The following is a 17,744-nucleotide window of genomic DNA, read 5'->3' on the forward strand; positions in this document are numbered from 1 at the left end:
TACTCCAGAATTGTGCTGAGTAGGGTTGAACTTGTGAGGGAAGAAGACACAAGGTGGTGTCTTCTATGCAGTCCTTGCGAGGGGAGGATGGCCTCAGCAACCACGTCAGATGATCCATCTCTACTGCAAAATGTCTGGAAGGGTTTGGATAGCACAGAATGGGAGATGAGGTGAAGCATCTCTTGAGCTCCTCAGAAGCACCATCTGAAGACAGCAGACCAGGTTATCCATGAGATAGGTGACTTTGGTGAGGGAGGTGAGCAGAGCAGCCATTTGGTCGTAGCTCCTGATCGGCTGACAGTAGAAGTTGGAGAAGCCCAAGAAATAGTGTAGCTGTTTGAGGGACTGTGGTCATGGCAATTGAACAACTGGTTATGTCCTGGGGTGAAAGGATGCAACCCAGGAAGAAAAAGACTGAGGTGTGGAACAGGCATTTTTCGATCTTGCAGCAGAGTTGCTTTTTGAGGAGGTGCTGAAGCAATGAGTGTGGGGTTAAGGGAGCTCTCCCTGACTGCATGGGTTCTGGAGGCGTTGCTGATGAGGGTCCTGCAGCCCGAGATGGTTACAGGAACGGAACTGGAGTTCTGACTGGTGATCTGTAAGGTTGTTCCATCAGGTGCTTGTTAATTCAGAGGGACAGAGTGATGAAGCTTTTGAGGTTGTTGGGCATCTCCTGGGCAGACAGCTCATCTTTCAAGCACTCCAAGAGGCCATGGTAAAGGGAAAGCAGTGTTTCTGCATTCCAGCTGCAGTCCGCCACAAGGGTCCTGAATTCCACAGTGTTATCCAGCACCAAGCATGAGCCTTGATGTAGGAAAACTACCTGAACTGTTGCTTCCCATCTGCTTTCTGGATGGTTGAAAACCCGGTGCATCTCAGCAGTGGATTCCTCATCCTTGTTGCTGATGGTGGTTATATTGTCCCAGTTAGCGGTGGCCCAGGTTAGAGCTTGTCCAGTCGAGACAGAGATGATAAAGGCATTCTTGGCTCAGTCTGTAGAATGCAGGAATGGCTGTAGCTCGAAGTGCAAGACTCACTGGGACAGGAAGTTGCGGCATTCAGATGGGAATCTGTAGAAGTGTTCAGGCATTGGAACCCAGGCTCCGGGGGAAGAGGTTGCTGTATCAAGAAGGAGAGTTGGCTGAGAGTGGCTGACAGATGCTCGATGGTTTCCTGCTAATTATGGATCGCTTTCTTGTTAAGACGGCCAATATCCTTCAGGCTAACAAACTCTGCTACATCAATCACTGGTTCACTCATCCTATCAGGAAATGTAGGCTTGACCCAAGCACAGAGCAGAAGTGACCGACCTTTCTAATAATATACTGAAAAAAAAACCAAGTCAGGTGGGGCCACTACACAAGTGCAAAGATACTTAAAACGACAGGACAACAAGGTAATGGAGGACTAGGAGGAACTGGTTGAGGCTGGCTGGTTCATATGAGTGAATGAGGATTGTGGATGAGAGCTGGGTTTAAATAGGCTGCAGGTGATGAGTTGGAAACAAATGGCTGTTGACTCCTGATAGCTGGGTGGAGACTGGGAACAGCCTGGATGTGTAGGCCTGACACTTTTAGCATATTGCAAAATGTTCAAATATGCCACAGCACCACCTGAAGGGTCATTTTTAAGTCACTGACTTGGAAATATATTGCTGTTTCTGCAATATATTGCATCTAAATCATGGGATTCTCTACCCAATGATGAATACCTTCGCTAGAGCACCGCAGTAGTTCAAATATGTGGCTCATCATCATTTCGCAAGGGCGATTCAAAATGACACATCATAAAAAGTGAACTGACAAAATCAAGAGCAGCATGCAGGATGCCAGAAGATCTCCAGGGATCTGGCAGCATCAATGGAGGGAAATGGACTGTTGATATTTCATGTCAGGACCCTTTATCTAACAGCATAAAAAGATGGAGCAAGGGTGAGCAAGAAGTGAGCTGTATTTTTCCCCTCCTGGACTTTAGCTGTGAGATTTCTTAGCTGAAATTGGCTATGTAGCCATCTTAAGGATATCACAAATGGACACTAGAGACCTGACTCCTTTCAAAGAAAGGGCACCTATAGAGTGGAAGTCCATCTATCAAAGATTCCTAGGTTGCTGTGAACAGCTTATTTTCAGCTTGGCAATGAGCATGGGGTTTTCAGCACTGATCATAAATCCTGGTTATTGATATTATGGACATATAATGACAATGGGCTAGCTAAATCATCCAGTAAGTGATATTGTATTTATTTCATACACAATAGTCAGTGTATTACATTCAGTGTGAGATAGTTTTGCATTTATTTTATGTAAATATTTTTCTTCTATTTCCATCTGATGAGAGCGCAGAATGACATGTTTGTTTTTCCTTTGACAATACCCAAAGCTTCATGTTAAGGAACTTCACAGTCTACGTATCTTTGCCATGAAGAAAGGAATGTGATTCAAACAATAAGATGTGCAAGTATTTTGTATACACTCAGATGCAGCAAATGGCTTGACTTGTATTGGCACGATTACTTTTAATGGCAGATTGCTGCGAATGCGCACTGCAAAGATTGGTACTTGACCAAGGCATGGAAGTGAATGGGTTGAGACGATTGATTGCTGGGAGCACGGCCAAGAGTTTCCTCAAGCAAGAAACTTGTACTATTAAAAGGGAGAGCTACATAAGTTCAGTAAATAAACTTTTGTACAGTTTAATTTAGACCCACAGCTGTTTAATTTACTGCACCATGGGTGTCAAAGCCAGAAATATTCATTACTATCAAATATACCCATTAACTCATTCAATACTTCAGTACTGAAGGCAATGTTTTGCATCACAATTGTCTCCCAAGGGAAGATGAAAATGGATTTGATTTTCTACTTAATTACTGGCATGGAAGAGCTCATGTGATAAACTTGGATAGAGGCACATCGAAGTGTTGCTGTGTTAGCACCACAACTGTCACTTTGTTAGTCAAATTCAACACAGAACTAATTCTGTAACAGCTATATTTAGACCAGATTCTTTGGTGGCATACGGTTGGAATTATAGCACTATTTCTTTCACTTTTCAAATATATACAAGTAGCTTCAATCTCTGAGCGTTTAGTAAAATTACAATATACAGCAAATAGTTATTTATATTCAATAATTGGTCTGTCCATTTTTAAATGTCTTTGCAGTTATTGACACAATCTTTCCTGAGGGTGGGTACTTTAGATTCATAAATGGTTCCAAACCACATATATTTCAAATTAATTACCTTAAATCAGTAAACCAAAACAAAACGTAAAAGCTGTATTAAACTTTTCTATTGCCACAGAATTATCCTAAATGGAGTCTATTGGTATTTAAAGTGTTCCAGCCTAGATATAGAGAAATGTCCTACTAAGCAGAATTAAAAAAAATACAATTAGATTGTCTCCATTAAAACTATTAATTGTTGTCCAGAAAAAGAAACAAGCATCTATACTCTTTTTAAGTATAATGCAGAGAGATTCTTTACATCTAACTGTTTTAGCAGGCTTTCTTGTTTTTACAAGGCCGAGTTGCTAGCTCATCGCTCAACCCAGCACAGATGGAAAGCGCACAAGGGAACCAGCTGGATTTGAACTCAGGAGCCTTCACTCCGAAGTCCGACACTGATGCCACTACACTACCAGCCAGCCTAACTAATTGAAGGAACAAGTTTAATATCTGATCTAAAAGCAACATTTTTCAACAGTTCTCTGTCAGCTTACTGTCTCAAATTATGTGCCCCTATCTTTGAACTCATGACCTCTGACAGAGGTGAGTGAGCTGTCACTGAGCCACATTAGACATTCACAATTCATAAACAGCCTTTTTTAAGTGTGCTGTTTATGCCATTCTGGGTGTTAAAGAATGTGAAATTGTCTTTCTGGTGATGCTATTGCCATAATACAATAACTAGCACAGCCATTTAAATTTTGGGTAATTGAATACAATATGCAGCTTGCAAAAAATATTAAAACATTAATTAAACAGGTCAGCAGTTCACAGGTTGAGAATGAGACCTGTCCATGTGTTACTCAAATTGAGTGCTTTTATTTATCGAACATTTTTGACAGAAATTGAATTTTCAGATGTTCATACTTCCACTTGGCCATTCTCAATGGTTGAAATAATTCTTCAGTTATATCAGTCTGATAGTGTGACTAATAACATTGAATCAAAGATAGAGCTATAGGGTCATAGAACACTACAGCACAGGAACAGGACCTTCAGCGCAACCGGTCCATGCTGAACTGTTGTTCTGCCTAGTGCCACTGACCTGATGTGGACCATAGTCCTCCATACCTCTCCCATCCAGTACCTCTCCAAATTCCTCTTAAATGTTGTAATCGGACCCGCATCCACCAAATCCGCCAGCAGCTCTTTCCACACTCTCACTACCCTCTGAGTGAAGAAGTCGCCCACATGATCCCCTTAAACATGTCACCTTTCACCCTTAACCCATGATGTCTAGTTCTAGTCTCATGCTGTCTCGGTGGAAAAAAGCTTGCTTGCATTTACCCCATGTATACCATTAATAATTTTGTATACCGCTATCAAATCTTCCCTCATTCTCCTATTCTCTAGGGAATAAAGTCCTAACCTATTTAAACTTTCCCTATAACTCAGGTCCTCAAGATTTGGTAACATCCTTGTAAATTTTCTTTACACTCGTTCAATCTTATTTACACCTTTCCTGTTGGTAGGTGACCAAACCTGAACATAATACTCCAGTTTAAGCTTAGCCAATAACTCATACCAATTCAACATAGCATCCCCGCACCAGTACTTAATACATTGATTTATAAAGACCAATGTGCAAAATGCTCTCTTGACGACCCTATCTACCTGATCAGCACCACCTCTTTTGTCAAGAAGCAGAGCAACATCTCCACCTTCTGAGGAGATTGAGGTGAGCAAGGCTCTTACTCACCCGTCCCCCCATTCTAACCATTTTGTACAGGAGAACGATCAAGCAGGTGCTTGACCAGCTCTATCACCGTCTGGTACAGGAATTGCATGGACTGCTGAGAAGATCATTGGTGCCTCTCTTCCACCCATCAGAGATATGCATATGCATATGCAGTGCCATTAGCATTGTCAACGATCCCTCCCTTCCATCCAACCAACCAACCATGTCTATGATTCGCTACCACCAGGCAAGAGATACCATAGCATTTGGAGAAGAAATGGGATGCTAGGATGTGAAAAGTGCTATTTTCCCCAAACTGTTCAACTCCCTGCCATCACCCAGGTCTCATCTTGCATGAAGCGGCAGAGGCGTTGCACTGTTTACTTTCTAACGTGTAATAAATGGACCTTATTATTTGTTCATTTATTTGTGGTAATATTACACTATGATTTGTGTATGAGTTATATGTACTGTGTTCTGCATCTTGGTCGAGAGCAACATTGTTTCATTTGTCAGTATACATATGTATGGTTGAATGACAATAAACTGAACTTTAACTTGATAAGTCCCCACATCGCACAGCCCTGAACAAGCTTCCATTAACTGTCCTATTCCATTAAATGTGCACTTGTAAAACATAAACAAACTTATAAGACATATATATGTATGAACATAAATTAGAAGCAGGAGTAAGTCATTCAGTCCCTAAAGTTTCCCCTGTAGCTCAAACATATTGTGACAACATCCTTGTATTCCCTTCTACCCATGACAAACTCTCCTCCACCATTCCCATGCACCCATGCTTATCAAGAATGCATCTACCTCTGCATTAAGAATATTCAAAGACTCTCCTCTACTGCTCTTTGAGGAATAGAGTTCCAGAGACTCACAAAAATAACACTTCACCTCTTTCTTCAATAGGTGGTCCTTTATTTTGAAATAATGATACATAGTGCTTGCTTCTTTCTCAAGAAAAAACATGCTCTTTACATCCATCCTGTCAAAACTCCTCAGGATCTTATATACTCAATCAAGTCTCTTTTCCTTCTTGAGCTGCTTCAGCCAAACTTACATCCTTCCCTAATTAAGGAGACCCATAGAACTCTGGATGTACCGTATAAACAGTACTGTGCAAAGCTCTTAGGCACATATATATAGCAAGAGTGCCTAAGACTTTGCACAGTACTGAAGTAATTTTATGTATTGCACTGTACTGCTGCAGCAAAAACATACAAGTTTCATGGTATATGTGAGTGATGATTAGCTTGATTCTGATATGGGTTGCTATTGTGGACTGAGAGAGGGAAGGGGGCAGGAAGAGGGGAATCATGGTCAGGAAAATGGGAAGGGTGAAAGATCAGAATGGAAAGCATTAATGATCAATAAACCAATTGCTTGAAATCAAATGACCAAGCCTGTTGTTTCTGGGATGGGCAAGTCTGCATTTGCGCCAACCCCCGCCCTTGGCGCTTCTTCTCTGCCACCTATCCCACATTCCTCCTGCGGTGCTTCAGCATTCCTAACATCCTCTGCTCCCATCAGATTCACAAACTTACTCTCCACACGTATACAGTACTTTACAGAAGTCTTGGGGATCATTGCTATACACAGTATATATGTGCCTAAGACTTTTGCACAGTACTGTATTTACAGTCAGAGCAGTACAGTACAGAAACAGGCCCTTCAGTCCATCTAGTCCATGCTGAACCATGCATAGTCCTATCAACCCACACATGGCCCATAGCATGAAGCACAACCTCCCTTCTTTTGTATTCAATTCTCCTCACATTAAACTGTTGGATTAACTAATTATTTGTTGCAACTGCATGCTAATAATTTTATGAATTGTGCTAAATGAATGGTGAAATATTTCCCAAAGCATGGATGTATGCTGTGCCAATAATAATATGAATAAAACCATAATACAAATTTTACTGTACATTCCAATGGCAGTATGCAGTTTTTTGGTATTATGACCAATTAAATTGGAGATTCTATTTTAGCTCCATATGTTACTTAGCCCTTTGATTCAAATAGTGATTAGAGTCATAGAGCACTACAGCACAGAGACAGGTCCTTCAGCCCATTTAGTGCATGGTGGACAACAGAACAATGGTACAAAGAATTGCAAGTGTCTGTACTGGTTTTATTCCCAAAAAAACAAGATCTGCTTTGCAGAGGAACTGTTTCAAGTATAAGTGGATTCCAAAACCCATATTTGTAATGACATGCCCGATGATGGTGGAGATCTGAATAAGAGAGCCTGCAAAATGAGAGCATTTTAGATTGAGAATTTAAGCCTGCCCTGCTTGACCAATTTGCAATAGCAGAGTTTGGATTGTACTTGAGAAACTGTTCAGATTGGATAAATCTAATCTCACTCTGCTTGTATCAGACTTAGAGAGAAAGAGCCACATAGATTTCTAATTGAACAGCACAAATATCTTTGGAAATTCTATAAATAAATGAAGTTCATTCATAACTAATGAAGCATGAAGCTTCCCGTAGTAAACTTTTCACTTTGTATTTACTATCAAGAATGACAAATTGAAATGCTATCAATGATTTGCAAATTTATTTAAAATGACAGTCAAATTTTTAAAATTCATATCTGTATTATTAAATGAAAATATTCCAAGCACAAAACACATGTTGACATATTTATGAGGCAAGTTCTTCTGCAACAGTTAGAGTCAAATATTCAATTGAAAGGCAGTATTTCTCACCTGAAAACTATCCTATACAAAGGTCCTGTCATACAAGAACAAGATACTCGGATGATGTCAAAAAGATCCCTTCTGGGCAGCTTTGTATTTCAGAAAGCTTCATGAATTCAGCATGCAAATAAAAATGACCTTCAGCAACCAAGATTTGTGAGAAAGTGCAATCTATATTCTTACTTTTGGTTTACCATCATGTTTTGAGCCTATAATAATGTACTTAGGTTCCAATGTGGTTTGTGGACTTTTATCATCTGGCATGTACTGTTTTATGTGATGATTTATTAGATTAGTGAAAGTGAAGATGTGATTGGTGAAATGGCAAATTCATCACGTCTGGTGCTACAGATTTGTCAAGTTTTATTTTTTTAAACAATTTTTTTAAAACAGAAGTTTTGCAGCTTGCACGTTAAAGTTGACATAGACCCGATTCAACATCTGTTGCAGTTCAAAGGTACCACAATGGTTTTTACACTTGCAGAAGACTTTCAGGAACTAAATTTATTCTTTATTTCCCCTTTGAGAGAATTAGCAGAAGATTCATACCAAAGCGAGAAGTATCTTTAAACATAACGAAAAATAACTCAGACAAAAAGATATAAAACTTGCATTTGAGATGCTTTTTGCAGATTTATTTGTTTATATTTGTTTTGTACAGTATAGACAATAGACAATAGGCAAAAGGTGCAGGAGTACGCCATTTGGCCCTTCGAGCCAGCACCGCCATTCAATGTGATCATGGCTGATCATCCACAATCAGCACCCCGTTCCCGCCTTCTCCCCATATCCCTTGACTCTGCTATCTTTAAGAGCTCTATCTAACTCTTTCTTGAAAGCATCCAGAGAATTGGCCTCCACTGCCTTCTGGGGCAGAGCATTCCATAGATCCACAACTCTCTGAGTGAAAAAGTTTTTCCTGAACTCCATTCTAAATGACGTACCCCTTATTCTTAAACTGTGGCCTCTGGTTCTGGACTCCCCCAACATCGGGAACATGTTTCCTGCCTGTAGCATGTCCAATCCCTTAATAATCTTATGTGTTTCAATCAGATGCCCTCTCATCCTTCTAAGTTCCAATGTATACAAACCCAGTCGCTCCAATCTTTCAACATATGACAGTCCCGCCATCCCGGGGATCAACTTCGTGAACCTACACTGCACTCCCTCAATAGCAAGAATGTCCTTCCTCAAATCTGGAGACCAAAACTGAACACAATATTCCAGGTGTGGTCTCACCAGGGCCCTGTACAACTGCAGAAGGACCTCTTTGCTCCTATACTCAACTCCCCTTGTTATGAAGGCCAACATGCCATTAGCTTTCTTCACTGCCTGCTGTACCTGCATGTTTACTTTCAGTGACTGATGTACAAGAACACCTAGATCTCATTGTACTTCCCCTTTTCCTAACTTGACACCATTCAGATAATAATCCGCCTTCCTGTTCTTGCCACCAAAGTGGATAACCTCACATTTATCCACATTAAACTGCATCTGTCATGCATCTGCCCACTCACCCAACCTGTCCAAGTCACCCTGCATTCTCATAACATCTTCCTCACATTTCACACTGCCACCCAGCTTTGTGTCATCTGCAAATTTGCTAATGTTACTTTTAATCCCTTCATCTAAATCATTAATGTATATTGTAAATTGCTGCAGTCCCAGCACCAAACCTTGCGGTACCCCACTAGTCACTGCCTGCCATTCTGAAAAGGACCCGTTAATCCCTACTCTTTGTTTCCTGTCTGCCAACCAATTTTCTATCCATGTTAGTACCCTACCCCCAATACCATGTGCTCACTAATTTTGCCCACTAATCTCCTATGTGGGACCTTATCAAAGGCTTTCTGAAAGCCCAGGTACACTATATCCACTGGCTCTCCCTTGTCCATTTTCATAGTTATATCCTCAAAAAAAATTCCAGAAGATTAGTCAAGCATGATTTCCCCTTTGTAAATCTATGCTGACTCGGACCGATCCTGTTACTGCTATCCAAATGTGTCGCTACTTCATCTTTTATAATTGACTCCAGCATCTTCCCCACGACTGATGTCAGGCTATCTGGTCTATACAGTAATTCCTTGTTTTCTTTCTCCCTCCTTTCTTAAAATGTGGGATAACATAAGCTACCCTCCAATCCTCAGGAACTGATCCTGAATCTACAGAACATTGGAAAATGATTACCAATGCATCCACGATTTCTAGAGCCACCTCCTTAAGTACCCTGGGATGCAGACCATCAGGCCCTGGGGATTTATCAGTCTTCAGTCCCATCAGTCTACCCAACACCATTTTCTGCCTAATGTGAATTTCCTTCAGTTCCTCTGTTACCCTAGGTCCTCTGGCCACTATTACACCTGGGAGATTGTCTATGTCTTCCCTAGTGAAGACAGATCCAAAGTGAAGACAAATCCAAAGTACCTGTTCAACTCGTCTGTCATTTCCTTGTTCCCCATAATAAATTCACCCGTTTCTGTCTTCAACGGCCCAACTTTGGTCTTAACTAATTTTTTCCTCTTCACATACCTAAAGGAGCTTTTACTATCCTCCTTTATATTCTTGGCTAGCTTACCTTCATACCTCATCTTTTCTCCCCTTATTGCCTTTTTAGTTATCTTCTGTTGCTCTTTAAAAGTTTCCCAATCCTCTGGCTTCCCACTCATCTTTGCTATGTTATACTTCTCTTTTATTTTCATACTGTCCTTGACTTCCATTGTTAGCCATGGTCACCCCCTACTCCCCTTAGGATCTTTCTTCCTCTTTGGAATGAACTGATCCTGCACCTTCTGTATTATTCCCAGAAATACCTGCCATTGTTGTTCCACTGTCAACCCTGCTAGGGTATCCTTCCAGTCAACTTTGGCTAGCTCCTCCCTCATGGCTCCATAGTCCCCTTTGTTCAACTGTAGTACTGACACTTCCAATTTTCCCTTCTTCCTCTCAAATTGTAGATTAAAACTTATCATATTATGGTCACTACCTCCTAATGGCTCCTTTACCTTGTGTTCCCTTATCAAATCTGGTTCATTAGACAACACCAGATCCAGAATTGCCTTCTCCCTGGTAGACTCCAGTACAAGCTGTTCTAAGAATCCATCTCGGAGGCACTCCACAAGCTCCCTTTCTTGGAGTCCAATACCAACCTGATTTTCCCAGTCTACCTGCATGTTGAAATCCCCCATTACAACCGTAGCATTACCTTTGCAACATGCTAATTTTAGCTCTTGATTCAACTTGCACCCTACATCCAGGCTACTATTTGGGGGCCTGTAGATAACTCCCATCAGGGTCTTTTTGCCCTTACAATTTCTCAGTTCTATCCATACTGACTCTACATCTCCTGATTCAATGTCATCCCTCGTAAGGTACTGAATTTCATTCCTCACCAGCAGTCACCCCACCCCCTCTGCCCACCTTTCTGTCCTTTTGATAGGACGTATACCCTTGAATATTCAAGGGGGATACTGGGCTCAGTCTGACTCACCTCAGCCAGATAAAAGATTATATTAATTAACTGCACCAGAATTTATTGTTAAAATATTTTTTGATTTCTTCTAGATGTTGGGAACCGAGAAATCTAAGACTATCTAATCTCTTAACTGCCTTCAGTTACAATTCCTTATACAGTAACTTATTTCTAAATTTAAAATACATTTAATGTTACCACATTTCTCTATTTCTTTACAGGAACCTTTGGTAAGCATGAGTCAAAATTTAAATGGAGAGTGCATTGTGGAGTTATCATTTATTTTTGCTCTAAAGAATCAGCTATTTTGATGTAAAAAGTACCATTCCCATAATGGTGAACTCTAGTCATTTCATCTTGCAATTAGCACACACTGATTTGTTAGCAAATCATGGAGCAAATTATCCTAAGAGCACATGTGAATTTCAGGTTTATGTTGATGACTGTGATGGTGTAATAAAGACCTTTGGTAGGTTTGCCTTCATCATATGGGGAACTGAGTATGTGAGTTGGTTGGTCATATTCAAGGCATTGGTGAGACCACACCCAATTCTTGGTAAAGTAATATAGGAAGGATGTGATTAAGATAGAGCATGCAGAAAAGCTTCACAAGGGCATTGCCTGGACTGGGGGGGTTTAGGTATAAGGAAAGGCTGGATAGATGGGTACTGATTTCCTGGCACAAGGAGGATCATGGATGACCTTTTAGAGGTTTGTAAAATGGTGAGGGCCATTGATTGTCACTTTCTTTTTGCGAGGGTACGGAAGTTTAAAAGTAGAGGACAAAGATTTAAGGTGAGAGTGAAAAGGTTTAATGTGAACCTGGGGGGCAATTTTTTACACACAGTGTTGTGGATATATGGAACAAGCTAGCAGAGGGTCGAGTACAATTACAAAGTTTAGAAGATATTTGGACAGTTACATGGATAGGATTTAGAGGGACATGGACCAAATACAGGCTAACAAGACTGGCTTAGAAGGACCCAGTGTAATCAACCATAGGACAAGGCTTCTAATTTACTTTCAAAGGGTCTAATGAAGATAGCATCCCTCAAGCCCACTAGCACCTCATATTAGGAAGACAAGGGCATCAAGCACATGGGAACATCATTACCCATGAATTCCTCTCTAAGTCACAATCCATCCCAACTTGGAAGTGTTTGATAAACTCCTTCATGCTTATACCAGAACTCCTGGAATTCCTTATTCAATAGGACCTTGGGGGATCCTTCACCAGAGGGAATGAAGAGATGAGCAATTAGGGATGGGGCACTATACTACTATTGCCAGTAATGCTCAGATGATGTAAGTGAATAGATTAACATTTAATATTGTCACAAATATGTGTGCCCAATATTGCTTGATAATGCTCCTGTGAAATATTTAAATGAATACCATAATTATCTGAATGCATTGTTAGAAGGTTGTATCAGTGAGCAATATGTTTCCCTTCACTTATCAATTGATGATCAGGTATGAGATTCCAGTCCCCATAACAACTAAAACCGAAGGTGAGAAGAATGTAAAGTGGGCATACCATGTGAAAAATAAACATAATATGAAACTGCTTACAGAAGCTGAGATATTAATCATCGATCGGTGAAGTTTGAACTAGGTCTTTGTCAGTGCTTCTGACTGTGCTTCCATCATGTTGCCTGGTTTAGAGGGCATATGCGATCATGAGAGACTGGATAAACGGGTTGTTTTCTCTGGAGCACCAGAAGCTGATGGGAGATCTGATAGAGGTTTACAAGATTATGAGAGGCATAGAGGGGACGGAGAGTATCTGTTTCCCAGGGTTGAAATATCTAATACCAGAGGACATGCATTGAAGATGAGAGGGGTTAGGTTCAGGGTGACGTGAGGGGTAAGATTTTTATTCAGAGAGTCCTGGATGCCTGGAATGCATTGCCTGGTATGGTGGTAGAGGCAAATGCATTAGAGGCTTTTACGAGACTTTTAGATCGGTACATGGATGTAAAGAAGATGGAGGGATATGAACATTGTGTAAGTAGGAAGGATTAGTGTTTGGGTGTTGTGATTTGCTTTTTAGCTGGTTCAGTACAACATTGTGGGCCAAATGGCCTTTTCCTGTGCTGTACTTTACGTTCTATGTTCTAATGACTTTCTGGTAGTGGCAAAGTCAGGGTGGGGACGTTAAGCAGCATGGGTGAGAAGGAAGAGGCGCATGGACTGAAGTAAGAGAATAATGAGGGAATCTTGGGAGATTTATGTTCCATATCTCCGACTTGTATCTGGAATTAAAATGTAGTCTTCTTGAGATACACTTGGTTTGGTGATAATTCAATTTTAAGATCCCCACCCTTTTAAATTTGACCCTGTCCTTACCTCTCCCTATCTCTGTAACCTGCAACAGCACTAGTACTCTCTGGGGTTCCTGCAAACAAAGCCTGCTACTGCCTTGATTCAATTGTCTCCTTCCTCCCCAAAATAGTTGAAGTAGAAAAGCCTGTGATCTGCCCTCTCTGTAGGCTACTGTGTATCCTCCCTCTTTTAAGATATTTCTTCTGAAATTCTTCTCTGAGTGCATTTTAGTCACCTTTTCCAGTATTTGCTCACATAGATCTGTGTCCATTATTGTTTGGGAATAATCTTATGAAATACTTTTGGAGCGTTTTACAAAGTTACATTATTATGGGTAGCTGGTGAAATGCATGTGAGTGATTTCACTTATTAAGGAAGATATGTTGATGTATGTTCCATATCTAGATATTCCCATTTCCAGAGTTCTGTATGCCACAAAAGAACGGATGTTGTCCCTTTGAATCTCTACTGGCTCACAGAACAATCCTATTCCCCACTAATTTTCCCAGAAATCTATTCCCTCCCCAAATTCCTGTCAACTCCTCTCAGATAATACCAAGCAACACACACACACACAATTCTGGAAGGGTCTTGGCCTGAAACATTGACTGCACACTTTTCCACTGATGCTGTCTGGCCTGCTGAGTTCCTCCAGCAGTTTGTGTGTGTGTTGCCTGGATTTCCAGCACCTGCAGATTTTCTCTCGTTTCTGACCAGATTATAGCACTCATTTTTTTAATGCCTGGAGTGATTTATAGCGTCCAATGTACCAACCAAACTGAAAGTCGTTCGGGTGTGGGAGGGAACCAGAGCAGTCACAGGGAGAGTTTGCAATCTACACGCAGACAACATGGGAGGTCAGGATTGAAGCTGGGTCACTGGATCTGTGAGGCAGCAGGTTTAGCAGCTCTGTCACTATGTGGCCCATGATCCCACACTGAGTAACATCTTTGTGTGCACTCTGTGGTGCCATAAGTCACAGAACAAGTATTCCAAGCTGTGAGATCACTCATGGAATCCAAAGTTCATTTTTAGCAACCCAAATCTCATCTCCATTTTACGTCCAGTCAACAATTAGAATTCTGCCAATTCAGATTTGGAATTATCACCGCGGTGTTTGATTTTTCCTCAGAAGCTGTATAATTGAAAGTTAATTCAATCAAAGGTTACTAACAACACAGTATATTAAAGGAAAAGGACCACATTCTCAATACACTTCTTTAAAGGTACAGCATTAGTAAAGGCATAAATAAACCTGAGATAAACAGGTAATGCCTGCACGATATTCTATGCTATACAAATCAGTTGCATGTTCATAGAAAGAAACATTTAACCAGTGTGAGGTGAAAATTAGATGTCATTCCCTGAAGGTGGCTGGAATAGAATACCAGGAACACAAACAAAATAATAAAAACCTTCCATTATTTGTCCTTGATTTCTTTTTCAGAGAAGTATTTGCATTTCCAGTGTTCTGATCAATGCAGTTACTGTCAAGAGATTGTCTGGTGATTGAGTCAGAAACCCAGCAGCTTCCCAATGTAGTTACATTTGTGCCAGTCACGCTCCTGGTTGTTGGCATGACGAAACTAAGACTGCGGAGTGGTCGCTAAATTTATAACAGCACAAATAGCATTTGAATCATTTATGCCAAGGGAACAATTTGTCTGCTGTATTTTGCAGATTACTCAATTTAAACACAAGTTGCAAATCTCTCCATATACGTATACCAACTTGTGAATCAAGGATGACATTCTGTTAACAACCAAATTTTCCTCATTAAAAAAAAACTGGTTTATTTGCAAGAGAAATCAACCTCACAGATTTTTGACAGATTATTAAATGTTTCATTGTTTATAAATCAAAAGTAAATTCAATGCATAATTTGTTCAATTTTAAAGTATGTTATTCAAGCAAGATGCAGGGTGGGTTTCGATACATTTGAGAACTAACGTAAATGATGAAATTGGAAACATCAGTAATCTCTCAGAAGTTCCCTCAGAATGATGTTTAGAATGTCAAATTTATTGTCATTGAACTACACACACACACACACACACACACACACACACACACACACACACACACACACACACACACACACACACACACACACACACACACACACACACATATAATGTATCTAACCATATAATGTGTATTGAATTGAGATAACGTTTCTTCAAACTGAGTATTAAGCACAGTACACAAAACACACATAACATGCAATAACTTATTAAGGTACGGATAAAATCCACAGATGAATCACACATAAATAACAAATTAAAGTGCATTCATATTAAATGTTGTAAGGTATGGAACAGATTAACCAGTGACACTTTGAATATGATGCAGCTGGGAGTTCAGAAGCCTAATAGTCTGATGTTTCTCATCCTGACCATTCTTGATATATTGTAGTCTCCTGCCTGATGGTAGAAAGTCAAAGAGAATACTTGATGGATGAGTGGGATACTTAGTAATACTAAGGACCCTGTGTGTGTAGTGCCCCTGATCAGTGTTCCCAATGGATGGTAGGGAGACCCCTATTATCCTCTCAGCTGTTCTCACAGTCACTTGTAGGGACTTCTGGTCCAATGCACCATTGCTCCCATACCAGATGGGGATGCAACTTGTCAGGATGCTTTCAATGGTGTTCCTGCAGAACATTATTGCAATTTTGCTAAGTATAACTAGAAATATCTTCCTTTCTTTGTTCTAGACATGTCAGGGGAGTTCGGCCACGGTGATAGAAAAAGAAAAAGAAAGATTTCCATTTAGGTAGCATGTTCACATTCCTTTCTGAAGAAGCCAAGTGTTTTACTGATAGTGAAGTATTCTTACTGCTTTAACATAGGCCAACAGAACCTCTGGTTTGAGTACAGCAATTTTTACCGAAATAACAATGTTTCTATGAGCAACACACATAAGTGCTGGAGGAACTCCGCAAGTCAGGCTTCATCTGTAATGAACAGATTTCCAGAAACTGCAGAATCTCATGTGTTTATAATGCTTTCATGACCTAATTTGGGCATTGCTGATTGAACATTAAATATTGGCCAGGACACTGGGGGCATTTCATCTGCTCTAATTCAAAATAGTGGGGAAGAATCTGCATAAGTGAGAGAGAATTCTTCTTCTGAAACATGCATTTCCAAAAGTACAGGCCCACGCAGTACTAATGCTACAAATATAATAAGAAGTTATTTTTTAATAAACTTTGATACAGGATTACTTGTTGCTAGGAGATGGCAGCCTTAAAAACATACTTATGACTACTTTAATAATAATCCATCTTCTTGATTGTGAATTTAAAAAAAAATTAACCACTTTGATTCCTTACAGATAAGGAAGGGCAATTAATATTGATGACAAGAAATTCATGACAATAACACTACAGATATCAAACCTGGAACTTTCAAAATTTACTCTTTAACATTTAGAGGTTAAAGAAAAGTAGGGCAGAGCAATAGAAGAGGCACTGATGTTGCCAAGTCTCTACAATCTTCATTCAGATTGAACTCAAATGTATCCCCAAACCCGATTCCTCGTGCTGTTATCATTAACTTCTTCACTCAGAGGGTGGAGCGACTGTGGAACAGGCTGCTGAAGAAGCGTTGGATGCAGGTTCAATTGCAACTTTTAAGAAAAGTTTGAATAAGTCCATGGATAAGAGAAGTAGAGAGGACCATGGATCAGGAGCAGGTCAATGGATCTGGCAGAGTGACAGTTCAGAACAGACTAGATGGGCCAAAGGGCTTGTTTCTGTGTGGCTCTGCTCTATGACTCCATGATTATGTTTGTGTTCTATGCTCTTTCCAGGTTTTCCATGTATAGAAAGATGAAGAATTCCCAGCATTTGGCCCAGCTAGTCAATACTGGTGTACAAACTGTCCTCGCACCCTATTTCATCAAAAATCCTACTGTTCCATTTACCCTTTTGTATTCATCCAGCTTACCCTGAAATACATCCAGACGAGTAAGAGAATCTCACATACACTACGAAACCTTTAGTACTAACTCAACAATTGGATGCCCTGGGGTTTTTAAACAAAAATAGCTTTCACTTGTGTGCTGGGAGCTGTGATCTCCCTTGCATTGTGCGGTGACTGTGGGTCATTTTGGTGCTGCTACTTTGATGTCTTGGTGGAAGTCCTTTCATTTAAAGCTTACAAAAAAGGTATATCAGTGAAAGCTCCCATTCTCAAAATAAACAGAAGTGTCGGATTCAATACCATATTGAGTTCATAACCACATCGTGCATTCAGTTCTTAAAGGTGTACTCACACTCTTACATACTTCACAGTCCTTATGCAGCCTTCCAGCTCTTTAAG

Source organism: Hemitrygon akajei, chromosome 6, assembly GCF_048418815.1.
Source record: "Hemitrygon akajei chromosome 6, sHemAka1.3, whole genome shotgun sequence".
Classification (NCBI taxonomy): domain Eukaryota; kingdom Metazoa; phylum Chordata; class Chondrichthyes; order Myliobatiformes; family Dasyatidae; genus Hemitrygon; species Hemitrygon akajei.